A 22,919-nucleotide genomic window follows, 5' to 3' on the forward strand; every position below is an offset into this window, starting at 1 on the left:
TGCCATGCTTCTATAGCCTCCATGGGAGGCTAGAAGCAGGCACAGCCCGATCGGCTCTGCTACATAACAGCGATCATCAGATCGCTGTTATGTAGCTAAAATGCAGGTGTGCTGTGAGCGCCGACCACAGGGGGGCGCTCACAGCCACCGGCGATCAGTAACCATAGAGGTCTCCAGGACCTCTATGGTTACAATGTACAAGCATCGCCGACCTCCGATCATGTGACGGGGGTCGGCGATGCGCTCATATCCGGCCGCACGGCCGGATGCGGTAGTTAAATGCCGCTGTCTGAGTTTGACAGCGGCATTTAACTAGTTAATAGCGGCGGGTGATCGCGATTTCACCCGCCGCTATTGCGCGCACATGTCAGCTGTAAAAAACAGCTGACATGTCGCGACTTTGATGTGCGCTCACCGCCGGAGCGCACATCAAAGCGGGGGTCCCGACATGTGACGTACTATTCCGTCACATGTCGGGAAGGGGTTAAAATTATAGACTGCTCATGTCTTTGTCAGTGGGCAAACCTACAAAATCAGCAAGGGATCAAATACTTATTTCTCCCACTTATTTGTAATATTTAACTTTAAGCCTTTTAGAGATCATTTCATCTTCAACTTGCTTACCTGTTCACAATAACAGTCATTTTGACCAGAAATGCCCAGATTTTTATATGCTTTATTAAAGGAAAAGGCTCCCTCCACAATCATGGAGTGCAAATACTGTAAATAAAATGTAAAAACATTTGAAACAAAAAGAAAACTGAAAAAGTTCTTTGACAAAAAATATAAAAATGTGCACAGTTGGTATAACCACAGCCATAAAGACCTATATTATAACACTAATGCACCTAGGATAATTGATACCCCAAAAGGGAAGTACAGGTTGTGCATATAATGGGCTTCAGGTCACAAAAGAGACTGAAGGACACTTTATGTGGATGAAAAAGTGGGATATCATCCAAAGTAATCATATGCAATCTGACTGAATTGTAAGTTTTTATGCTCCTAGATGGTGCATGTGGTTTGTGGATCCACTGGGCCCCTGACCGGACTTACCCTTGAGAGGCATGCCTAAGCAGCTACTTTGGTGTTTGCTGGAGCCTCTAGTGATGAGGTTAGACTTCTGCAGAAGGTAGCTGCCAGATACCACTCCAGGGCGACATCTGGCTGTACCTGCTGACCCCAAAGGGAAGAGACTCTACTTTTGTTTCTTGGAAAGAGCAGGTTGGCCAATTGGAACAAGTTCAGATAGGACAGCCTTTTGGGCAAGTTCACACAGGCCAGCCTAGGGGACAGGTACAATGTACAATGACAGTCTTAATGAATTGTCCCCTTAATTTTCAATTTAGATATAACTTACTTGGAGGAACAACCGAAAAGACAGGATGTTTAATAATTAGGGATGAGCGAATAGCTTTGGATTAGTCAGCTGATTATCGGGAGCACTCCAGGTATCGGGGTTCCCGAGGCAGCTATTTGGTTAGCGCTATAGCTATTCGGATAAGCTCTTATCAGAAGCTATTCGCTCTTCCCTACTAAAAATAATTATTTCATGATAGATAAAAATAGTCACTGAAATAGACACATGAAATATGATGAACTAGCCCCATCAACCATTGCCTCTATTAACACAAGTGCTGTCTAATGTAGCAGAGAGGCCTCATGCTCAAGGGCTCAGGTGCGGCTGCCACCTCTGCGGTCCCCAATAGCAATGCCTCTGATGTGTACTGTTATGGTTTCCAATGGCAAGGAAACATCAGAAGCATAGAATAAACGGACAAGCTCTCGGGTGATGGAAACTAGAGCTGACCGCGATGCTAAACCTACACACCACACTAGAAGTAGCCAGGGGGCATTCCTGCGTTGTCTCTAGATGCCGCGCGCCAGCCGGAGAACTAACTACCCCTGGTAGAAGAAAACACAGTCCTGGCTTGCCTCCAGAGAATGTCCCCACAGGAGATAGCAGCCCCCCACATATAATAACGGTGAGAGCAGATGAAAAGACACACGTAGTATGAAAGCAGATTTAGCACAGAGAGGCCCGCTAACTAAATAGCAGAAAGATACAACAGAGGACTTCGCGGTCAGCTGCAAACCCTTCAAAACACCATCCTGAAATTACCTTAACTCATGTGACAACTCATGCCACTGGAGTGGTAATTTCAGCCCAACAAGAGCTTCCAGCTGCAGAGATTCACATAAGTGCAAACTGGACAAACATACAAAAATAGACTTAAGGACTAAAGTGTCCAACTTAGCTGAGCAGAAAACTGGGAGCAGGAACATGCAACAGAATCACTCTGGATACATTGATGTCCAGCATTAGAATGACTGAGGAGCAAGGTTAAATAGGATACTCCCACATCCTGATAGGAACAGGTGAACTGAAGGCAAGGCTTGCAGGACACCAGTACCACAAGAGACCACCGGGGGAGCCCACGAACCGAATCACAACAGTACCCCCCCCTTAAGGAGGGGGCACCGAACCCTCACAAGAACCGCCAGGGCGATCTGGATGAGCCCTATGAAAGGCACGGACCAAATCAGAAGCATGAACATCAGAAGCTGTAACCCAAGAATTATCCTCTTGACCGTAGCCCTTCCATTTCACCAGATATTGAAGTCTCCGTCTGGAAACACGGGAGTCCAAGATTTTCTCCACCACATACTCCAATTCACCCTCAACCAGCACAGGAGCAGGAGGCTCAACAGAATCACTCTGGATACATTGATGGCCAGCATTAGAATGACTGAGGAGCAAGGTTAAATAGGATACTCCCACATCCTGATAGGAACAGGTGAACTGAAGGCAAGGCTTGCAGGACACCAGTACCACAAGAGACCACCTGGGGAGCCCACGAACCGAATCACAACAGTGTACCGGGTTACAAACATAGAGAACAGTCTATTTTATTAAACCAAAAAAAACTGCACAACCCTATATATATATATATATATATATATATATATATATATATATATATATACATACAGTACAGACCAAAAGGTTGGACACACCTTCTCATTTAAAGATTATTCTGTATTTTCATGACTATGAAAATTGTACATTCACACTGAAGGCATTAAGACTATGAATTAACACATGTGGAATTATATACTTAACAAAATAGTATGAAACAACTGAAAATATGTCTTATATTCTAGGATCTTCAAAGTAGCCAGCTTTTGCTTTGATGACTGCTTTGCACACTCTTGGCATTCTCTTGATGAGCTTCAAGACGTAGTCACCGGAAATGGTCTTCCAACAATCTTGAAGGAGTTCCCAGAGATGCTTAGCACTTGTTGGCCCTTTTGCCTTCACTCTGCAGTCCAGCTCACCCCAAACCATCTCGATTGGGTTCAGGTCTGGTGACTGTGGAGGCCAGGTCATCTGGCGTAGCACCCCATCACTCTCCTTCTTGGTCAAATAGCCCTTACACAGCCTGGAGGTGTGATTGGGGTCATTGTCCTGTTGAAAAATAAATGATGGTCCAACTAAACGCAAACCGGATGGAATAGCATGCTGCTGCAAGATGCTGTGGTAGCCATTCTGGTTCAGTATGCCTTCAATTTTGAATAAATCCCCAACAGTGTCACCAGCAAAGCACCTCCACACCATCACACCTCCTCCTCCATGCTTCACGGTGGGAACCAGGCATGTAGAGTCCATCCGTTCACCTTTTCTCCGTCGCACAAAGACACGGTGGTTGGAACCAAAGATCTCAAATTTGGACTCATCAGACCAAAGCACAGATTTCCAGTGGTCTAATATCCATTCCTTGTGTTCTTTAGCCCAAACAAGTCTCTTCTGCTTGTTGCCTGTCCTTAGCAGTGGTTTCCTAGCAGTTATTTTACCATGAAGAACTCCTGCACAAAGTCTCCACTTAACAGTTGTTGCAGAGATGTGTCTGCTGCTAGAACTCTGTGTGGCATTGATCTGGTCTCTAATCTGAGCTGCTATTAACCTGTGATTTCTGAGGCTGGTGACTCAGATAAACTTATCCTCAGAAGCAGAGGTGACTCTTGGTCTTGGTCTTTGTAGCGCTTGATGGTTTTTGCAACTGCACTTGGGGACACTTTCAAAGTTTTCACAATTTTTTGGACTGACTGACCTTAATTTCTTAAAGTAATGATGGCCACTCGTTTTTCTTTACTTATCTGTTTTTTTCTTGCCATAATACAAATTCTAACAGTCTATTCGGTAGGAATATCAGCTGTGTATCCACCAGACTTCTGCTCAACACAACTGATGGTCCCAACCCCATTTATAAGGCAAGAAATCCCACTTATTAAACCTGACAGGGCACACCTGTGAAGTGAAAACCATTTCCGGTGACTACCTCTTGAAGCTCATCAAGAGAATGCCAAAAGTGTGCAAAGCAGTCATCAAAGCAAAAGGTGGCTACTTTGAAGAACCTAGAATGTAAGACACATTTTCAGTTGTTTCACACTTTTTTGTTAAGTATATAATTCCACATGTGTTATTTCATAGTTTTGATGCCTTTAGTGTGAATGTTCAATTTTCATAGTCAAGAAAATACAGAAAAATCTTTAAATGAGAAGGTGTGTCCAACCTTTTGGTCGGTACTATATATATATATATATATATATATATATATATATATATATATATATATATGTATATATGTATATATGTATATATATGTATATATATAAATCCCGGAGATATTTTCACTTTTATAATCCCTTCTTCTTAAACCGTACAGTTCGGCACGGAATAACAGTGGTGACATTTTAAATCTGGACTTCACTATAGAGCAGCAATGTTCCATGTCAATTAGAAACAGTGACCTGGTTTTACTGCTCTGTGTGTGAGGATAAACCAGAGAAGCATGTGTTGAGTACTTGACATATTCTGAATCATTGAATGTAGAATCTCGGCTTCCTTTTGTTCCCTATCTCCCTCATTTAGTCAGTCACATGAAAACAGTTTGCACTATGAGCTTTTCTTTTCTCCTTTGATGCCAGAGGGTCAAAGCTAGGGGAACCCTCAGCAGAGCCAGTTTCATCTCACTTAGGGGATTATAGCTTGTTAGTGGAAAAGAAGTGTGTGTTCTGACAATGAACTTGCCGCACTTCATAATAGTAGCAGAGTAGAGTACCATACATGTTTTTTTTCCAAAAGAAAGTATATTTGCCACTTTTATCAATCACTGCATAACAAAATTTATTTGCATATTCCTATTCAGAATTCTAAGTAAAATCTTTTTACTGTATGGATCTATGAAAAATCTCCAAATGTCTACAAATGGATGCATTTTCAATAACTCCTACCATATCATTCTGTGAATAGTGAAAGTTGTGATCGACTAAGAAAAGATAAGTCTCATTTATGTTACGTTTACGTTATGTTATGTTTTATATAACGAAAGAAAAAACCTGCAGTTGGAAGCATTTTTTTTATTTGTTGCACTTTAACCTGAGATCTCTTTATGCAGTTATTGTGTAAGAGTTTCTAAGCCATGTCATGAAGGCTATAGATCAAAATGGCTAAAAAATGCTAAAGCTATCTTTGATTTAGAATGCTACTGATCCTCAAGACAGCACTAAACAAACAAAAACACTTTTATTCAGACCCTTTCTAAACTATTAACTATTATGGATGTTAACTATCTGTTTTAGTTATAAAAATGGCAGAACACTGCTGCAAACAAGATTGGTAAATGTTTAGAAAACTGACCTAAGTGCCCTAAAACCACAGTCTAACCAAAATCGGTAGTATAAATGAAAGACTATGGACAAATTTCAATGATTTCTTTTATTTGTTCATTTACAAAATTAAGTATTTTTTTTTAATAGTATTTGCTTAATAAAGGGAACCTGTCAGTTGATTCAGACATTTTTTTCTAACCTCTCCGGCTGCCAGAGCTTAGAGGTTCCCTCTAAAGTCCTACCATTTACTGATATAGTCTGCACAAATCTTTCACATAGCTGATTGTCCTGCAGATCTTGTGACGTGTTTCTATTACAATTTTCCTCTGAATTTTTCAACACTCCTGATTTTTGCTTACAAATACTGATATGATATACTGACCACATACTAAACGTGTGAACATGGTCTTAGCTAGATGTTTGGCATGCTGTAGATATGAGCATACCAGGCAAAATTCTAACTTATCAAATAATGTGGATTTTCCTGGAGAATTTGATTCACAGTGTAGTTATTTTTATTATTGAGAATATGTTTAGACATGTATGATTTGTCTTACCTCAAGCATTTATTTCCGGGGTGAGCCGGGACAATCCTATACCTATTTGATGGTCAGAAAGTGACATAAATACTGACAGCCAATCACAGCCGATGTCCTTCTAAAGTGCATGGGCGATTTTACACAATGTAGTAGAGTGGAGCATCATGTACATGGAGAGAAAGCATTCAAGTTTTCAGTGAAGGAAGAACACGCAGATTGTAGATAGGGAGGAAAGCATACATAAGACAGTCTACATTTTCATCTCAAGGTAACCAATAATATTATACAAATAACATTTTTCCATGGCAAAGGAATCTATAATCTAAAATAAGGTAAGTAGGAAAACAAAATGAAGAAAATACAAAGGATGCCAAAGGATGCATTAAGGCTGTTTAATGAGGAAACATGAGAATAATAAAATAATAATAAAAACTGATAACTTTTCCAGCTTTTTCAGTGCACATAGGATGTATATTTAGCTTGTAGCTATTCTGACCCTTCACACAACATCTCTGTTGATACTTCATTCCTTAGGGATATCATTCCTATCATTCAGACAAATCCTGACAACTTATTTTTCTGAATGATATACATCGCCTCCTTTGGATTACTTATTTGTCAAAGAATTTGCTTTTACAATAGTGGGTATCTTGGCAACAGTACATCATTTGACCATCATCAATGTACTTGGAGTCCATTATATTGTGGTGAGGGCCTTACTAAGGGAAGCAGTAAAATGTTATACTTATGGACCCAGGTAATGTTGCCTTCCTACATCTCCCAGTGCGTTGATTCATTCCACAAGCACTCGCATTTATTTCCAAAGCATAGAACAATGATCAAAATTTTATGATAACCAATGAGGGAAAAAATATGGCAACTAGAATCAGTTATTAAAAGTTTAGTATTTTAAAAAGTCGCTTGGGACGCTATTGAAGCTGACAACTCCCAGTTAAATCGTAATTCATCTAATAGGCATATATTTACAAATAAACGCAAGTTTCAATAAATGTAAGTATATTTTTAAAGTTAAGCCCATATTTTAAGTATCTGACAAAGTGACTAAAATAAAAAATATATATTTTTTCATACTTAGACACAGAAGAAAAAAAACCCATTGCATTTTTAATATGCCAAGAGTGGAGATACTAAGTAGTATCAACCCACATTCACAATATTTTATTGACTCCGTAATGTAACTATATAAATAGGAGAAAAACTGGAGTAACCAATAAATAAGTAAGAAAGTACAAAATTTATTTCAAAAAATCAAAGAAAAACACATATAATAAAATTGTCAATCAGGACAAGGACACGGAAGTACATACAGCAGTGAGGTGCACAAGGGAGTTCAGAGGTAGTACATCTATCTGATTTACATTTCAATGTTTGTCCATGTGCTACGTAAGTAGAGCCAAAAATAAGGCACAATAAATAAAGCCCAAATATTGTATAACAATGCGGGGATCCACAGAAGCAGCGGGGGGTTTGCCGCTGGTGGCACCCGGGGAGGACTTCAGGTACTTGACTTGTCAACACACGTTCTTTCTGACATACAACTGCAGGTTTTGGAAAAGGGTCTGACGTTTTCCCCCACTAACTCCTTTGATTATTTTTCAGCCTTAAGAGATCTTCATTTATTTTCCCGTAAGCTCCTATTAAGAAAACTTCACAACAAAAATCAATCAACCGAACCGTTGGATGACACCGAGAGGGAGGTACTTCACAATCTAGAGAGCCTATTTGACGAACAGGCCTCTTCGTGTCAAGGTAGGTTTCCACGTGCTATTCTACCCAGATCGACAAGGATCCCTCCCTTGTCCATTAGCCCAAGTATTGAAATTTTCACTAAACTTGTTGCTGAGGATTTCAAGAAATTGTCTACAAGACGCAGATTTGATAATTTAACAGCTGTACAGCGTCGGGCTATTGTCGGGCTATTGCCGAATTACAATCGTTATCTGATGTGGTATTCAAACGGGCGGACAAGGGAGGGAACATTGTCGTCTGGCCTACCACTCTATATGAACGTGAGGCCTTTCGCCAATTGAGAGATCCTCTCACATATTCAAAATTATCTTATAACCCTGTTACCTCCTTCTCGTGTGAACTCCAACGTATATTAATTTCTGCCTTAGAAAATAAATTTTGTACTTTCTTACTTATTTATTGGTTACTCCAGTTTTTCTCCTATTTATATATTTTTTCATACTTGTCACAATGCATTTTTCTTTCTTTTGCAATTCATTATGAGGTTTACACGCAATAGATCTCATGTAAAAAAACAAACAAAAAAAAACAATCCAAGATGAAACATATTGTGCTCGCTCAGGGCTTTTTCATTCCAGACTTTGAGCCACACATGAAGCACTAATTTGTCACGATTGTAAATAAATAAATCTTTTTACATTATCCCATGTAACAAGACCTTCAGCTTACTGGAGTAGAAAAAGGTCAAGGATTCTAGTTTTGCAAAGAGATCTTCAACCTGCTCCTAAGTGAGAATGACACAGTGCTCCAGAATACTTGTATTAATAGATTGTTCCAATTTGTCACATGACTGCCTCTTCTCCGCCCTATTTGCTAAATGAAGCTTATCCTGTGAATCACTCGATGGGTTCCCATTAAACTGTACAGCTTTCCACTTTGAAATTGCAACATAAAACAGGAGATGCCAATTATCATTCAGCAACTGGTTGTAAACAAATTGGCTTTGCCACTAATTACTCAGACAATCTAATAAAGAGATGTTATCACTAGGAAAAAAATAAAAAGCATTCCTCCCCAAGATACACAATTAACCGGATTACTTTCAGCAAGCTGGTAAATGTTTGCATTTAATTGTGTCATAATGTGAAATTAGAATGTGTCCTGTTGCCCCCACTGCTTCCCTGCAGACTGCATTTTACTTTCCTATCGGAAATCTGTGTTGTCTCTGCTGGTTTTCTCTTCTTTTAATTGTTTCCCAGTTTATGTTAGTGCTCTGAAAGTTTGTGTGTTGTACAAAATGTATGTGCAGTAAAGCAAGACTCCACAAGCATCTGTACAACAAAATGCACAACCTCAAGTCTAAAGATGGCTGAGTGTTGGGGTAAGGCTGGAGTCACACATATCGTATAAAAATTGGTCCGTTTTTATGGACGAGAATCTCATCAATGTTCCCTGAACAGTAGGGTTGAGCGATACCGTCCGATACTTGAAAGTATCGGTATCGGAAAGTATCGGCCGATACCGGCAAAGTATCGGATCTAATCCGATACCGATACCCGATACCAATACAAGTCAATGGGACTCAAGTATCGGACGGTAAATCAGCCCTTTCTGTCCTTCTATATGGGGTTCTGGAGGGGGGGAGAGTGTGGGCGGTGCGTGGGCGGAGACTGCGTGTCTCTGTGCGGGCGGGGTCTGTGCGGGCCTGCCAGGGATCTCATTCTATGCGGCCGGCGCTGTATGCCCAGGCTTGATGCGGCGTGCCGGGGCTTGATGCGGCGTGGGAGGGCTCTGCGGCGTGCTGGGGGGGGTCTATGCGGCGTGAGGGGGTCTAAGCGGCGTGCTGGGGGGTCTATGCGGCGTGAGGGGCTCTCTGCGGCGTTCTGGGGCGTCTATGCGGCATGCTGGGGGATCTATGCGGCGTGAGGGGCTCTCTGCGGCGTTCTGGGGCGTCTATGCGGCATGCTGGGGGGTCTATGCGGCGTGCTGGGGGGTCTATGCGGCGTGCTGGGGGGTCTATGCGGCGTGCGGGGGTCTCAGCGGCGTGCGGGGGTCTCTGCGGCGTGCTGGGGGGTCTCTGCGGCGTGGGGGGGGTCTCTGCGGCGTGGGGGGGGTCTCTGCGGAGTGGGGGGGGTCTCTGCGGCGTGCGGGGGTCTCAGTGCGGGCATCGTCCGATGGGACTACAAGTCATCTATAAAAAATGTGAAAAAAACAAACAACCAATATACTCCCTGTCCGCAGAAATCCACGAGTGTCCCACGACGATCTCCCGTGGAGAGCAGCAGCATCAAATAATGCGACCGCTCTCTAGGGGCTCAGAAACACAATGACGGGAGGAAGGTATCCTTCCGCCACTGTATTCCTCCGCCGCTGTAAAAAAAAAAGTCCCTAGTCTCACTTTATGGCATTGCTGTATGAGACATTTTCCCATGCAGCAATTATATAAAGTGACACTTTGAACTCAGGTAACCTCAGTGATGCACTGCAGGAGCCATTGTCTCCTGTCAGTGTGTCACTGAGGGTCCTATAGAGCAGTGACGTCACCCGATGTCACTGTTCTATAGGGGAGATCGTCGTGGGACACTCGTTATTAATTGGATTACGGCGGACAGGTAGTATGCGGTTTATTATTTTACGTTTTTTGCAGGCGCTGAAGTATGGTAAGTATGGTGAAATGAAGAATATTAAAATACTTTTTCCTAATGTGTGCGTGTTTTATTAACCCTTTTCTTACTATTGGATTAATAACGGATAGGCGTCTTATTGACGCCTCTCCGTTATTAACCCGGCTTAATGTCACCTTACGATAGCAAGGTGACATTAACCCCTTATTACCCCATACCCCACCGCTACACGGGAGTGGGAAGAGAGGGGCTAAGTGCCGGAATTGGCGCATCTTACGGATGCGCCATTTTCGGGGCGGCTGCGGACTGGTATTTGTAGCCGGGGGGGGGGCAATATCCATGGCCCCTCTCTAGGCTATGAATATCAGCCCGCAGCTGTCTGCGTAGCCTTTCTGGCTATAAAATATAGGGGGACCCCACGTCATTTTTTTGGGGGGTCCCCCTATTTTAATAGCCAGTAAAGGCTACGCAGACAGCTGCGAGCTGATATTCATAGCAGGCTACAAATTTTGGCCCCCGGCCGTCGGCTTTCCCCCTCTGTCGCAGAAAATTGCGCGGGAGCCCACGCCGTTTATTTCCATTTTTTTTTTTTTTAATTCAACGCTCATAAAGGCCTCTTTCACCCTTGCGTCAGTACGGGTCCGTCGCTATGCGTCGAGCCGACGTACCGACGCACGTTGTGAAATTTGTACACGACGTGGGCAGCGGATGCAGTTTTTCAACGCATCCACTGCCCATTCTGAAGTGCGGGGAGGAAGGGGCAGAGTTTCTGCTGCGCATGCGCAGTAGAAAATGGCAGACGCGACGGACAAAAAAACGTTCACTTGAACGTTTTTTCGTGCCGACGGTCCGCCAAAACTCGACGGATCCGTTGCAGAACGGACGCGACGTGTGGCCATTCGTCGCGATCCGTCGCTAATACAAGTCTATGGGGAAAAAAAATGCATCCTGCGAGCACATTTGCAGGATCCGTTTTTTTCCGCCAGATCCGTTTTTTCAGTCGGATCCGTTGTTTTCCGCCAGATCGTTTTTTTTTCCACCGGATCCGTTTTTTTCCGCCAGATCCTTTTTTTTTACATTGGATCCGTTTTTTTCTGCCAGATCTGTTTTTTTCCACCGGATCCGTTTTTTTCCACCAGATCTGTTTTTTTTCCGCCAGATCCGTTTTTTCCTGCCGGATCCATTTTTTTCCGCCAGATCCGTTTTTTCTCATAGAGTTGTAATAGCGCCGGATTGCGCCTGATGGCCACACATTTCATCCGTTTTTTGCAGGATTCGTTAAAAAAAACTGTTTCCGCCGGACGGAAAACTCATAGGAACGTTTTTTGTCCGTTATTTTTCATGCATGTTTCCATTCAAATCATGCACATTTTCCGTTTATTTATTTTCCAAAAACCTCATCAAAACCTGCATCAAAACTGCATGAAAAACCGCACCAAAAACCTGCATCAAAAACAGCATCAAAAACCGCACCAAAAACCTGCATCAAAAACCGCACCAAAAACTGCATCAAAAACCGCACCAAAAACTGCATCAAAAACCGCACCAAAAACCTGCAGCAAAAAAGCACCAAAAACTGCATCAAAAACTGCATCAAAAACCGCACCAAAAAACTGCAGCAAAAAACTGCAGCAAAAAAAGCACCAAAAACTGCATCAAAAACCGCATCAAAAAGCTACATCAAAAACAGCACCAAAAACTGCACCAAAAACTGCATCAAAAACAGCACCAAAAAACTGCAACAAAAAAAGCACCAAAAACTGCATCAAAAACCGCATCAAAAAGCTACATCAAAAACAGCACCAAAAACTGCATCAAAAACAGCACCAAAAACCTGCAGCAAAAAAGCACCAAAAACTGCATCAAAAACCGCATCAAAAACTGCACCAAAAACTGCATCAAAAACCGCATCAAAAAGCTGGAGCAAAAAAAGCACCAAAAACTGCATCAAATACTGCACCAAAAACTGCATCAAAAACCGCACCAAAAACCTGCAGCAAAAACTGCATCAAAAACCGCATCAAAACTGCACCAGTTTTTTATGCAGGTTTTGATGCAGTTTTTGGTGCAGTTTTTGATGCGGTTTTTGATGCAGGTTTTGGTGCTGTTTTTGATGTAGCTTTTTGATGCGGTTTTTGATGCAGTTTTTGGTGCTTTTTTTGCTGCAGGTTTTTGGTGCTGTTTTTGATGCAGTTTTTGATGCAGTTTTTGGTGCTTTTTTGCTGCAGGTTTTTGGTGCGGTTTTTGATGCAGTTTTTGGTGCAATTTTTGATGCGGTTTTTGATGCAGTTTTTGGTGCTTTTTGCTGCAGGTTTTTGGTGCGTTTTTTGATGCAGTTTTTGGTGCAGTTTTTGATGCGTTTTTTGATGCAGTTTTTGGTGCTTTTTTGCTGCATGTTTTTCGTGCGGTTTTTGATGTAGTTTTTGGTTCAGTTTTTGATGCAGTTTTTGGTGCTTTTTTTGCTGCAGGTTTTTGGTGCGGTTTTTGATGCAGTTTTTGGTGCTGTTTTTTATGTAGCTTTTTGTTGAGGTTTTTGATGCAGTTTTTGGTGCTTTTTTTGCTACAGGTTTTTGATGCCGTTTTTGATGCAGTTTTTGGTGCTTTTTTGCTGCAGGTTTTTGGTGCAGTTTTTGATGCGGTTTTTGATGCAGTTTTTGGTGCTGTTTTTGATGTAGCTTTTTGATGCGGTTTTTGATGCAGTTTTTGGTGCTGTTTTTGGTGCTTTTTTTGCTGCAGGTTTTTGGTGCTGTTTTTGGTGCTTTTTTTTGCTGCAGGTTTTTGATGCCGTTTTTGATGCAGTTTTTGGTGCTTTTTTGCTGCAGGTTTTTGCTGCAGTTTTTGGTGCAGTATTTGATGCAGTTTTTGTTGTTTTTTGCTGCAGGTTTTTGGTGCGGTTTTTGGTGCAGCAAAAAAGCACCAAAAACTGCATCAAAAACCGCATCAAAAACTGCACCAAAAACTGCATCAAAAACCGCACCAAAAACCTGCAGCAAAAAGCACCAAAAACTGCATCAAAAAACGCATCAAAAACTGCACCAAAAACTGCATCAAAAACCTGCAGCAAAAAAAGCACCAAAAACTGCATCAAAAACTGAACCAAAAACTACATCAAAAACCGCACCAAAAACCTGCAGCAAAAAGCACCAAAAACTGCATCAAAAACCGCATCAAAAACTGCACCAAAAACTGTATCAAAAACTGAACCAAAAACTACATCAAAAACCGCACCAAAAACATGCAGCAAAAAAGCACCAAAAACTGCATCAAAAAACGCATGTTTTTGGTGCGATTTTTGATGTAGTTTTTGGTTCAGTTTTTGATGCAGTTTTTGGTGCTTTTTTGATGCAGGTTTTTGGTGCGGTTTTTGATGCAGTTTTTGGTGCAGTTTTTGATGCGGTTTTTGATGCAGTTTTTGGTGCTTTTTGCTGCAGGTTTTTGGTGCGGTTTTTGGTGCAGTTTTTGATGCGGTTTTTGATGCAGTTTTTGGTGTTTTTTTGCTGCATGTTTTTGGTGCGGTTTTTGATGTAGTTTTTGGTTCAGTTTTTGATGCAGTTTTTGGTGCTTTTTTTGCTGCAGGTTTTTGGTGCGGTTTTTGATGCTGTTTTTGATGCAGGTTTTTGGTGCGGTTTTTCATGCAGTTTAGTTTTGATGCAGGTTTTGATGAGGTTTTTGGAAAATAAATAAACGGAAAATGTGCATGATTTGAATGGAAACATGCATGAAAAATAACGGACAAAAAACGTTCCTATGAGATTTCCGTCCGGCGGAAAGTTTTTTTTTACGAATCCTGCAAAAAACGGATGAAATGTGTGGCCATCAGGCGCAATCCGGCGCTATTACAACTCTATGAGAAAAAACGGATCTGGCGGAAAAAAATGGATCCGGCAGGAAAAAACGGATCCGGCGGAAAAAAAACGGATCTAGCGGAAAAAAACGAATCCGGTGGAAAAAAACCGATCTGGCGGAAAACAACGGATCCGACTGAAAAAACGGATCTGGCGGAAAAAAACGGATCCTGCAAATGTGCTCGCAGGATGCATTTTTTTCCCCATAGACTTGTATTAGCGACGGATCGCGACGAATGGCCACACGTCGCGTCTGTTCTGCAACGGATCCGTCGAGTTTTGGCGGACCGTCGGCACGAAAAAACGTTCAAGTGAACGTTTTTTTGTCCGTCGCATCTGCCACTTTCTACTGCGCATGCGCAGCAGAAACTCTGCCCCCTCCTCCCCGCACTTCAGAATGGGCAGTGGATGCGTTGAAAAACTGTATCCGCTGCCCACGTCGTGTACAAATTTCACAACGTGCGTCGGTACGTCGGCTCGACGCATAGTGACGGACCCGTACTGACGCAAGGGTGAAAGAGGCCTTTATGAGCGTTGAATTTAAAAAAAAAAAATGGAAAAAAACGGCGTGGGCTCCCGCGCAATTTTCTGCGCCAGAGGGGGAAAGCCGACGGCCGGGGGCCAATATTTGTAGCCTGCTATGAATATCAGCTCGCAGCTGTCTGCGTAGCCTTTACTGGCTATTAAAATAGGGGGACCCCCCAAAAAAATGACGTGGGGTCCCCCTATATTTTATAGCCAGAAAGGCTACGCAGACAGCTGCGGGCTGATATTCATAGCCTAGAGAGGGGCCATGGATATTGCCCCCCCCCCCCGGCTACAAATACCAGTCCGCAGCCGCCCCGAAAATGGCGCATCAGTAAGATGCGCCAATTCCGGCACTTAGCCCCTCTCTTCCCACTCCCGTGTAGCGGTGGGATATGGGGTAATAAGGGGTTAATGTCACCTTGCTATCGTAAGGTGACATTAAGCCGGGTTAATAACGGAGAGGCGTCAATAAGACGCCTATCCGTTATTAATCCAATAGTAAGAAAAGGGTTAATAAAACACGCACACATTAGGAAAAAGTATTTTAATATTCTTCATTTCACCATACTTACCATACTTCAGCGCCTGCAAAAAACGTAAAATAATAAACCGCATACTACCTGTCCGCCGTAGTCCAATTAATAACGAGTGTCCCACGACGATCTCCCCTATAGAACAGTGACATCGAGTGACGTCACTGCTCTATAGGACCCTCAGTGACACACTGACAGGAGACAATGGCTCCTGCAGTGCATCACTGAGGTTACCTGAGTTCAAAGTGTCACTTTATATAATTGCTGCATGGGAAAATGTCTCATACAGCAATGCCATAAAGTGAGACTAGGGACTTTTTTTTTTACAGCGGCGGAGGAATACAGTGGCGGAAGGATACCTTCCTCCCGTCATTGTGTTTCTGAGCCCCTAGAGAGCGGTCGCATTATTTGATGCTGCTGCTCTCCACGGGAGATCGTCGTGGGACACTCGTGGATTTCTGCGGACAGGGAGTATATTGGTTGTTTGTTTTTTTCACATTTTTTATAGATGACACTGGCTTCGGGGATCAAAATGACAAGTAATGTTGAGTATGTAATCTATGTTTAATGTAATGTATGTCATGTATGTAATGTATGAATGTACTGTATGTCTATATGTATTTATGTATGTAGAATGTATGTATGGAGTATTTTTTTTTTTTTCATTCAACACATTAGCCGGATGATGGGACTACTACTGTCCCATCATTGGCTAATGTGTCAATCACTGTCAGTGTAGCAGGCATAGCCCGATGGGACTTGTAGTCCCATCGGACGATGCCCGCACTGAGACCCCCGCACGCCGCAGAGACCCCCCCCACGCCGCAGAGACCCCCCCCCACGCCGCAGAGACCCCCCAGCATGCCGCAGAGACCCCCGCACGCCGCTGAGACCCCCGCACGCCGCATAGACCCCCCAGCACGCCGCATAGACCCCCCAGCACGCCGCATAGACCCCCCAGCACGCCGCATAGACGCCCCAGAACGCCGCAGAGAGCCCCTCACGCCGCATAGATCCCACAGCACGCCGCATAGACGCCCCAGAACGCCGCAGAGAGCCCCTCACGCCGCATAGACCCCCCCAGCACGCCGCATAGACCCCCCCAGCACGCCGCAGAGCCCTCCCACGCCGCATCAAGCCCCGGCACACCGCATCAAACCTGGGCATACAGCGCCGGCCGCACAGAATGAGATCCCTGGCAGGCCCGCACAGACCCCGCCCGCACAGAGACACGCAGTCTCCGCCCACGCACCGCCCACTTTACATTATAGTGATTTTAGCACTGTGGGGACTTCCGATTCCGATACCCGATACCACAAAAATATCGGATCTCGGTATCGGAATTCCGATACCGCAAGGATCGGCCGATACCCGATACTTGCGGTATCGGAATGCTCAACACTACTGAACAGTGATCCGTATGTCATCCATGTGCAGTGCGAGGATGTGATTTTTTCCCATTAAAGTATCCATGTGACATCCGTATGGCATCAGTATGGCGATATTTTATCGCCGGCTTGCAAAATGGACAAATAATGGATCCATGGAATAAAAAATATTAATGAAAACATATATAGTCTATATATATATATATATATATATATATATATATATATATATATATATATATATATATATTTTATACAGTTGTGGCCAAAAGTATTGACCCTTCTGCAATTCTGTCAGATAATACTCAGTTTCTTCCTGAAAATGATTGCAATCACAAATTCTCTGGTATTATTATCTTCATTTAATTTGTCTTAAATGAAAAAACACAAAAGAGAATGTAGCAGAAAGCAAAACATTGATCGTTTCACACAAACTCCAAAAATGGGCCAGACAAAAGTATTGACACCCTCAGCCTAATACTTGGTTGCACAACCTTTAGCCAAAATAACTGCGACCAACCGCTTCTGGTAACCATCAATGAGTTTCTTACAATGCTCTGCTGGAGTTTTAGACCATTCTTCTTTGGCAAACTGCTCCAGGTCCCTGATATTTGAAGGGTCCCTTCTCCAAACTGCCATTTTTAGATTTCTCCACAGGTGTTCTATGGGATTCAGGTCTGGAGTCATTGCTGGCCACCTTAGAAGTCTCCAGTGCTTTCTCTCAAACCATTTTCTAGTGCTTTTTGTAGTGTGTTTTGGGTCATTGTCCTGCTGGAAGACCCATGACCTCCGAAGGAGACCCAGCTTTCTCACACTGGGCCCTACATTATGCTGCAAAATTTGTTGGTAGTCTTCAGACTTCATAATGCCATGCACACGGTCAAGCAGTCCAGTGCCAGAGGCAGCAAAGCAACCCCAAAACATCAGGGAACCTCCGCCATGTTTGACTGTAGGGATCGCGTTCTTTTCTTTGAATGCCTCTTTCTTTCTCCTGTAAACTCTATGTTGATGCCTTTGCCCAAAAAGCTCTACTTTTGTCTCATCTGACCAGAGAACATTCTTCCAAAATGTTTTAGGCTTTTTCAGGTAAGTTTTGGCAAACTCCATCCTGGCTTTGTTATGTCTCGGGGTAAGAAGTGGGGTCTTCCTGGGTCTCCTACCATACAGTCCCTTTTCATTCAGACGCCGATGGATAGTAGGGGTTGACATTGTTGTACCCTTGGACTTCAGGGCAGCTTGAACTTGTTTGGATGTTAGTCGAGGTTCTTTATCCAACATTCGCACAATCTTGCGTTGAAATCTCTTGTCAATTTTTCTTTTCCATCCACATCTAGGGAGGTTAGCCACAGTGCCATGGGCTTTAAAGTTCTTGATGACACTGCGCACGGTAGACACAGGAACATTCAGGTCTTTGGAGATGGACTTGTAGCCTTGAGATTGCTCATGCTTCCTCACAATTTGGTTTCTCAAGTCCTCAGACAGTTCTTTGGTCTTCTTTCTTTTCTCCATGCTCAATGTGGTACACACAAGGACACAGAACAGAGGTTGAGTCAACTTTAATCCATGTCAACTGGCTGCAAGTGTGATTTAGTTATTGCCAACACCTGTTAGGTGCCACAGGTAAGTTACAGGTGCTGTTAATTACACATATTAGAGAAGCATCACATGATTTTTCGAACAGTGCCAATACTTTTGTCCACCCCCTTTTTTATGTTTGGTGTGGAATTATATCCAATTTGGCTTTAGAACAATTCTTTTTGTGTTTTTTCATTTAAGACAAATTAAATGAAGATAATAATACCAAAGAATTTGTGTTTGCAATCATTTTCAGGAAGAAACTGAGTATTATCTGACAGAATTGCAGGGGTGCCCATACTTTTGGCCACAACTGTATATATATATGCAGTATATGTCAGTTAGACATATATATATATATATATATATATATATATATATATATATATATATATATATATATATCTTTAGATTTCATACAGAGCTGGACAGCAGAATAGCCAATAATTCAATTGTCGGGTTCTGTAAAATCATTACAGATCCGGACAGGATATGATACATGGTTTACGCACAGTTAACCATTGCATATCCTTTAGATTTTTATATGTCCCTTACAAAGGCCTGTTTCACATTTGCGGTTGTGTCCGCAGTGTTTCCGATGCATACATCCGCATGCGTCTTGATTTCATATCTTTTACATTGTGGACGCAGGTACATGTGTTTGCATGCATTCGCTTACACATGCGTAGTTTTGTAGTGTGTGGCTGGGCTTCGCTAACGCACCATATAGCAATTTTTGATGCAGCAAATTTCCGCCGTCATACGCATGCGGACATATGCAGAAGGAGTGCGTAAAAAGAACGCATTACAGTCTATGGGAGCGCATAACGCAAGGACATGTGTTCGCTTGCATTTGCGTATGCATGTATTTTTTTAGAGTAAACAAGAAATCCCAAGAGACATGCCCATTTGGCTTGGCTTGTGTCAAGGAAATTCTTCTGGAAAATCTTTTTCCTATCGAACGCATGTGCATAAAAAACGCAAACGCATGCAAAAACGCATACAAACGCAAATGCAGCGGGTTTTTTTCCGTCTTGCATAGGCTGACGCGGATAAAAAAAAAATGCGTTATCATGCATTTGCATGCATTTTTGCATGCGTTGTTTACGGTTGCGAACAAGACGCTGTGGACTCAACCACAATTGTGAAACTAGCCTAATAATGTTAGTAGTGTGTGTGTCAAATTTTGGAGCTGAATATTTTCCCACGCTGTAAAGTTCACCTCAGGTCAGGCTGTGAGTCTGCACAAGCTTAGTGACGTCAGCGGTAGTCGGCCCCGCCTGACCTGAGGTGAACTTGACAGCGTGGGAAAATGTTCAGAAACTTTCCCACGTTAATGAGTTCATGTCCAATCAGTCGGGGAGGCTGCACAAGCAGCTTTTCATTCATTACACAGTGGTTTACAATCGGGGCGGTAGCATTAGCACCGCTCCCAGTTGTAAACTATTTAACCCCTTGAGATGGATTGCAGCGTGGGACTTGACTGTACAGAGGACATAAATGTACAAATACATCCATGGGTTAATTTAGAAGGAAGCCAATTATTATAGCACAAATAATTCAATAAAGGAATGGCAGTGGATACTGAATAAAGAGTCTGGGGGATACATACAACCATAATTCATTAACCAATCTGCCCTAAAAGAGCGCATATTCCCCCATGATGCCGAATGTAGATTAGTACTCACAACAAGAATTATCCACATTTACAAGTTTGTTATTTTTTTTCTGAGAAATTGTTTAGATCTTTTTGAAGCCATCAATGGGTCCTGTGACCAGCTTCTAATGTAGACTTTTAAACAGATTTAGGGTATGTGCACACATTGAGTATTTAGTTGTAGATACTTCTGCACCATTTCTACATCTCTTAGCATCACTGAACAGACAATACACACGTTTTTGATGCAATTTTGCATGCATTTTTCAGGAATGGATGGCTAGATAGTTAGATTCATAGATAGATAGATGAAAGATAGTGTAAGATGGCCGCCGGACAAGTCCTTGAGGGGAGATGTGTGTCATCGTGGCTGTTAGCTCCAGTGATGTGAGCTCAGATGCATGCTCCAGCACATGTAGCGCTGAGAGAGTTGTGTGGGCCATTCCAGGGCCGGGTTTTATGAGTGGTCATAAGAGGTGGTGGGAACGGCAGCTGAGTGAGTACAAAATGCTACAATAGATAGATAGATAGATTGATAGATAGATGATAGATTGATAGATGATTGATAGATAATAGATAATAACACAGGTCAACAAAAAAAAATTTTTTTTCTGGTGTCCAAAATATTTTAATGAATTTAGGGTATTTTTGGGGTGCTGATTCTGAATATGCTATCAGTTTTGCCAGATTGGCTCAAGTTTTTGAGATTTTTGGTATCTTATTTATAGCACTTGTTGGTAAATGCGACGCATCATCTCATTAATTTCTTTGGATTAGTACTTGAACTGAGCAGTTCTCAATATAGTTTTGTGTTAATTAGTGTTCTAAAAGTTTGTTCATAGCTTGATTTTTGCACTAACTTTATGTTGTTGTCTGTTTTCCAGTGAAAAGCATGAACTCATCAAGAAGAAGTTGTCTTAACGATCCAGACTCATTCTGTTACATTTGTGGTGAATACACACTGCCAAAACATAACAGACTTCGTAAAAAAAGTGTATTTTGCCTATTTTGGGGTTATGCTTGGGGACCAAGACAAGTTTTGGGCACCACACATAGTGTGCAAAGCATGTATCAAATTATTACGAAAATGGAGCAAAGGACAAAGAAAAAGCTTCAAATTTGGTGTTCCAATGGTGTGGAGAGAGCCAAAAAATCATCATGATGACTGTTATTTCTGTGCAGTGCAAGTGCAAGGATTCAATAAGCATAAGAAATGAAAATGGGAGTAACATGGAATCTGCAAGAAGGCCTGTCCCTCATTGTGAAGATGTGCCTGTACCTGTGTTTACCATAAATAACAGTCATCATGATGATTTTTTGGCTCTCTCCACACCATTGGAACACCAAATTTGAAGCTTTTTCTTTGTCCTTTGCTCCATTTTCGTAATAATTCGATACATGCTTTGCACACTATGTGTGGTGCCCAAAACTTGTCTTGGTCCCCAAGCATAACCCCAAAATAGGCAAAATACACTTTTTTTACGAAGTCTGTTATGTTTCTTCTATGTTTTGGCAGTGTGTATTCACCACAAATGTAACAGAATGAGTCTGGATCGTTAAGACAACTTCTTCTTGATGAGTTCATGCTTTTCACTGGAAAACAGACAACAACATAAAGTTAGTGCAAAAATCAAGCTATGAACAAACTTTTAGAACACTAATTAACACAAAACTATATTGAGAACTGCTCAGTTCAAGTACTAATCCAAAGAAATTAATGAGATGATGCGTCGCATTTACCAACAAGTGCTATAAATAAGATACCAAAAATCTCAAAAACTTGAGCCAATCTGGCAAAACTGATGACATATTCAGAATCAGCACCCCAAAAATACCCTAAATTCGATGAAATATCTTTGGCACCAAAAATGCTGTTGACCAGTGTAATAGATAGATATATAGATAGATAGATAGATAGATAGATAGATAGATAGATAGATAGATAGATAGATAGATAGATAGATAGAGTGCCGTGAGAAAGTATTTGGCCCCCTGGAACTTTTCAACCTTTTCCCACATATCATGCTTCAAACATAAAGATACCAAATGTAAATTTTTGGTGAAGAATCAACAAGAAGTGGAACACAATTGTGAAGTTGAATGGAATTTATTGGTTATTTTACATTTTTGTGGAAATTTAAAAACTGAAAAGTGGGGCATGCAATATTATTCGGCCCCTTTACTTTCAGTGCAGCAAACTCACTCCAGAAGTTCATTGTGGATCTCTGAATGATCCAATGTTGTCCTAAAATGCTTGAGAAAGGTCCACATCCTGGACTGAAACGTCGCACATGGGCCAATAAATCACATCTATTTTTTTCTATTGGAGTGCTGCCTTTGTTTTTTTGGATTATAGCATGAGGTTTGGTACATACCTGGAAGGATTTTGTGCACCCTTTATTTTCTTTTGGTGCTGCTTTTTGTTTTCTTTTTCTAGATAATAGATAGATAGATAGATAGATAGATAGATAGATTGATAGATAGATATGACATAGATAGATAGATATGACGTAGATAGATAGATAGATAGATATGACATAGATAGATAGATATGACGTAGATAGATAGATAGATAGATAGATAGATAGATAGATAGATAGATAGATAGATATGACATAGATAGATAGATAGATAGATAATAGATAGATATATAGATATGACATAGGTAGATATGACGTAGATAGATAGATAGATATGACGTAGATAGATAGATAGATAGATAGATAGATAGATATGACATAGATAGATAGATAGATAGATAGATAGATAGATAATAGATAGATATATAGATATGACATAGATAGATAGATCAGTTATTAAGTAGTTTGTTGTTGTAAGCTAGTATAC

The sequence above is a fragment of the Ranitomeya variabilis genome, chromosome 3, assembly GCF_051348905.1.
Source record: "Ranitomeya variabilis isolate aRanVar5 chromosome 3, aRanVar5.hap1, whole genome shotgun sequence".
Classification (NCBI taxonomy): Eukaryota; Metazoa; Chordata; class Amphibia; order Anura; family Dendrobatidae; genus Ranitomeya; species Ranitomeya variabilis.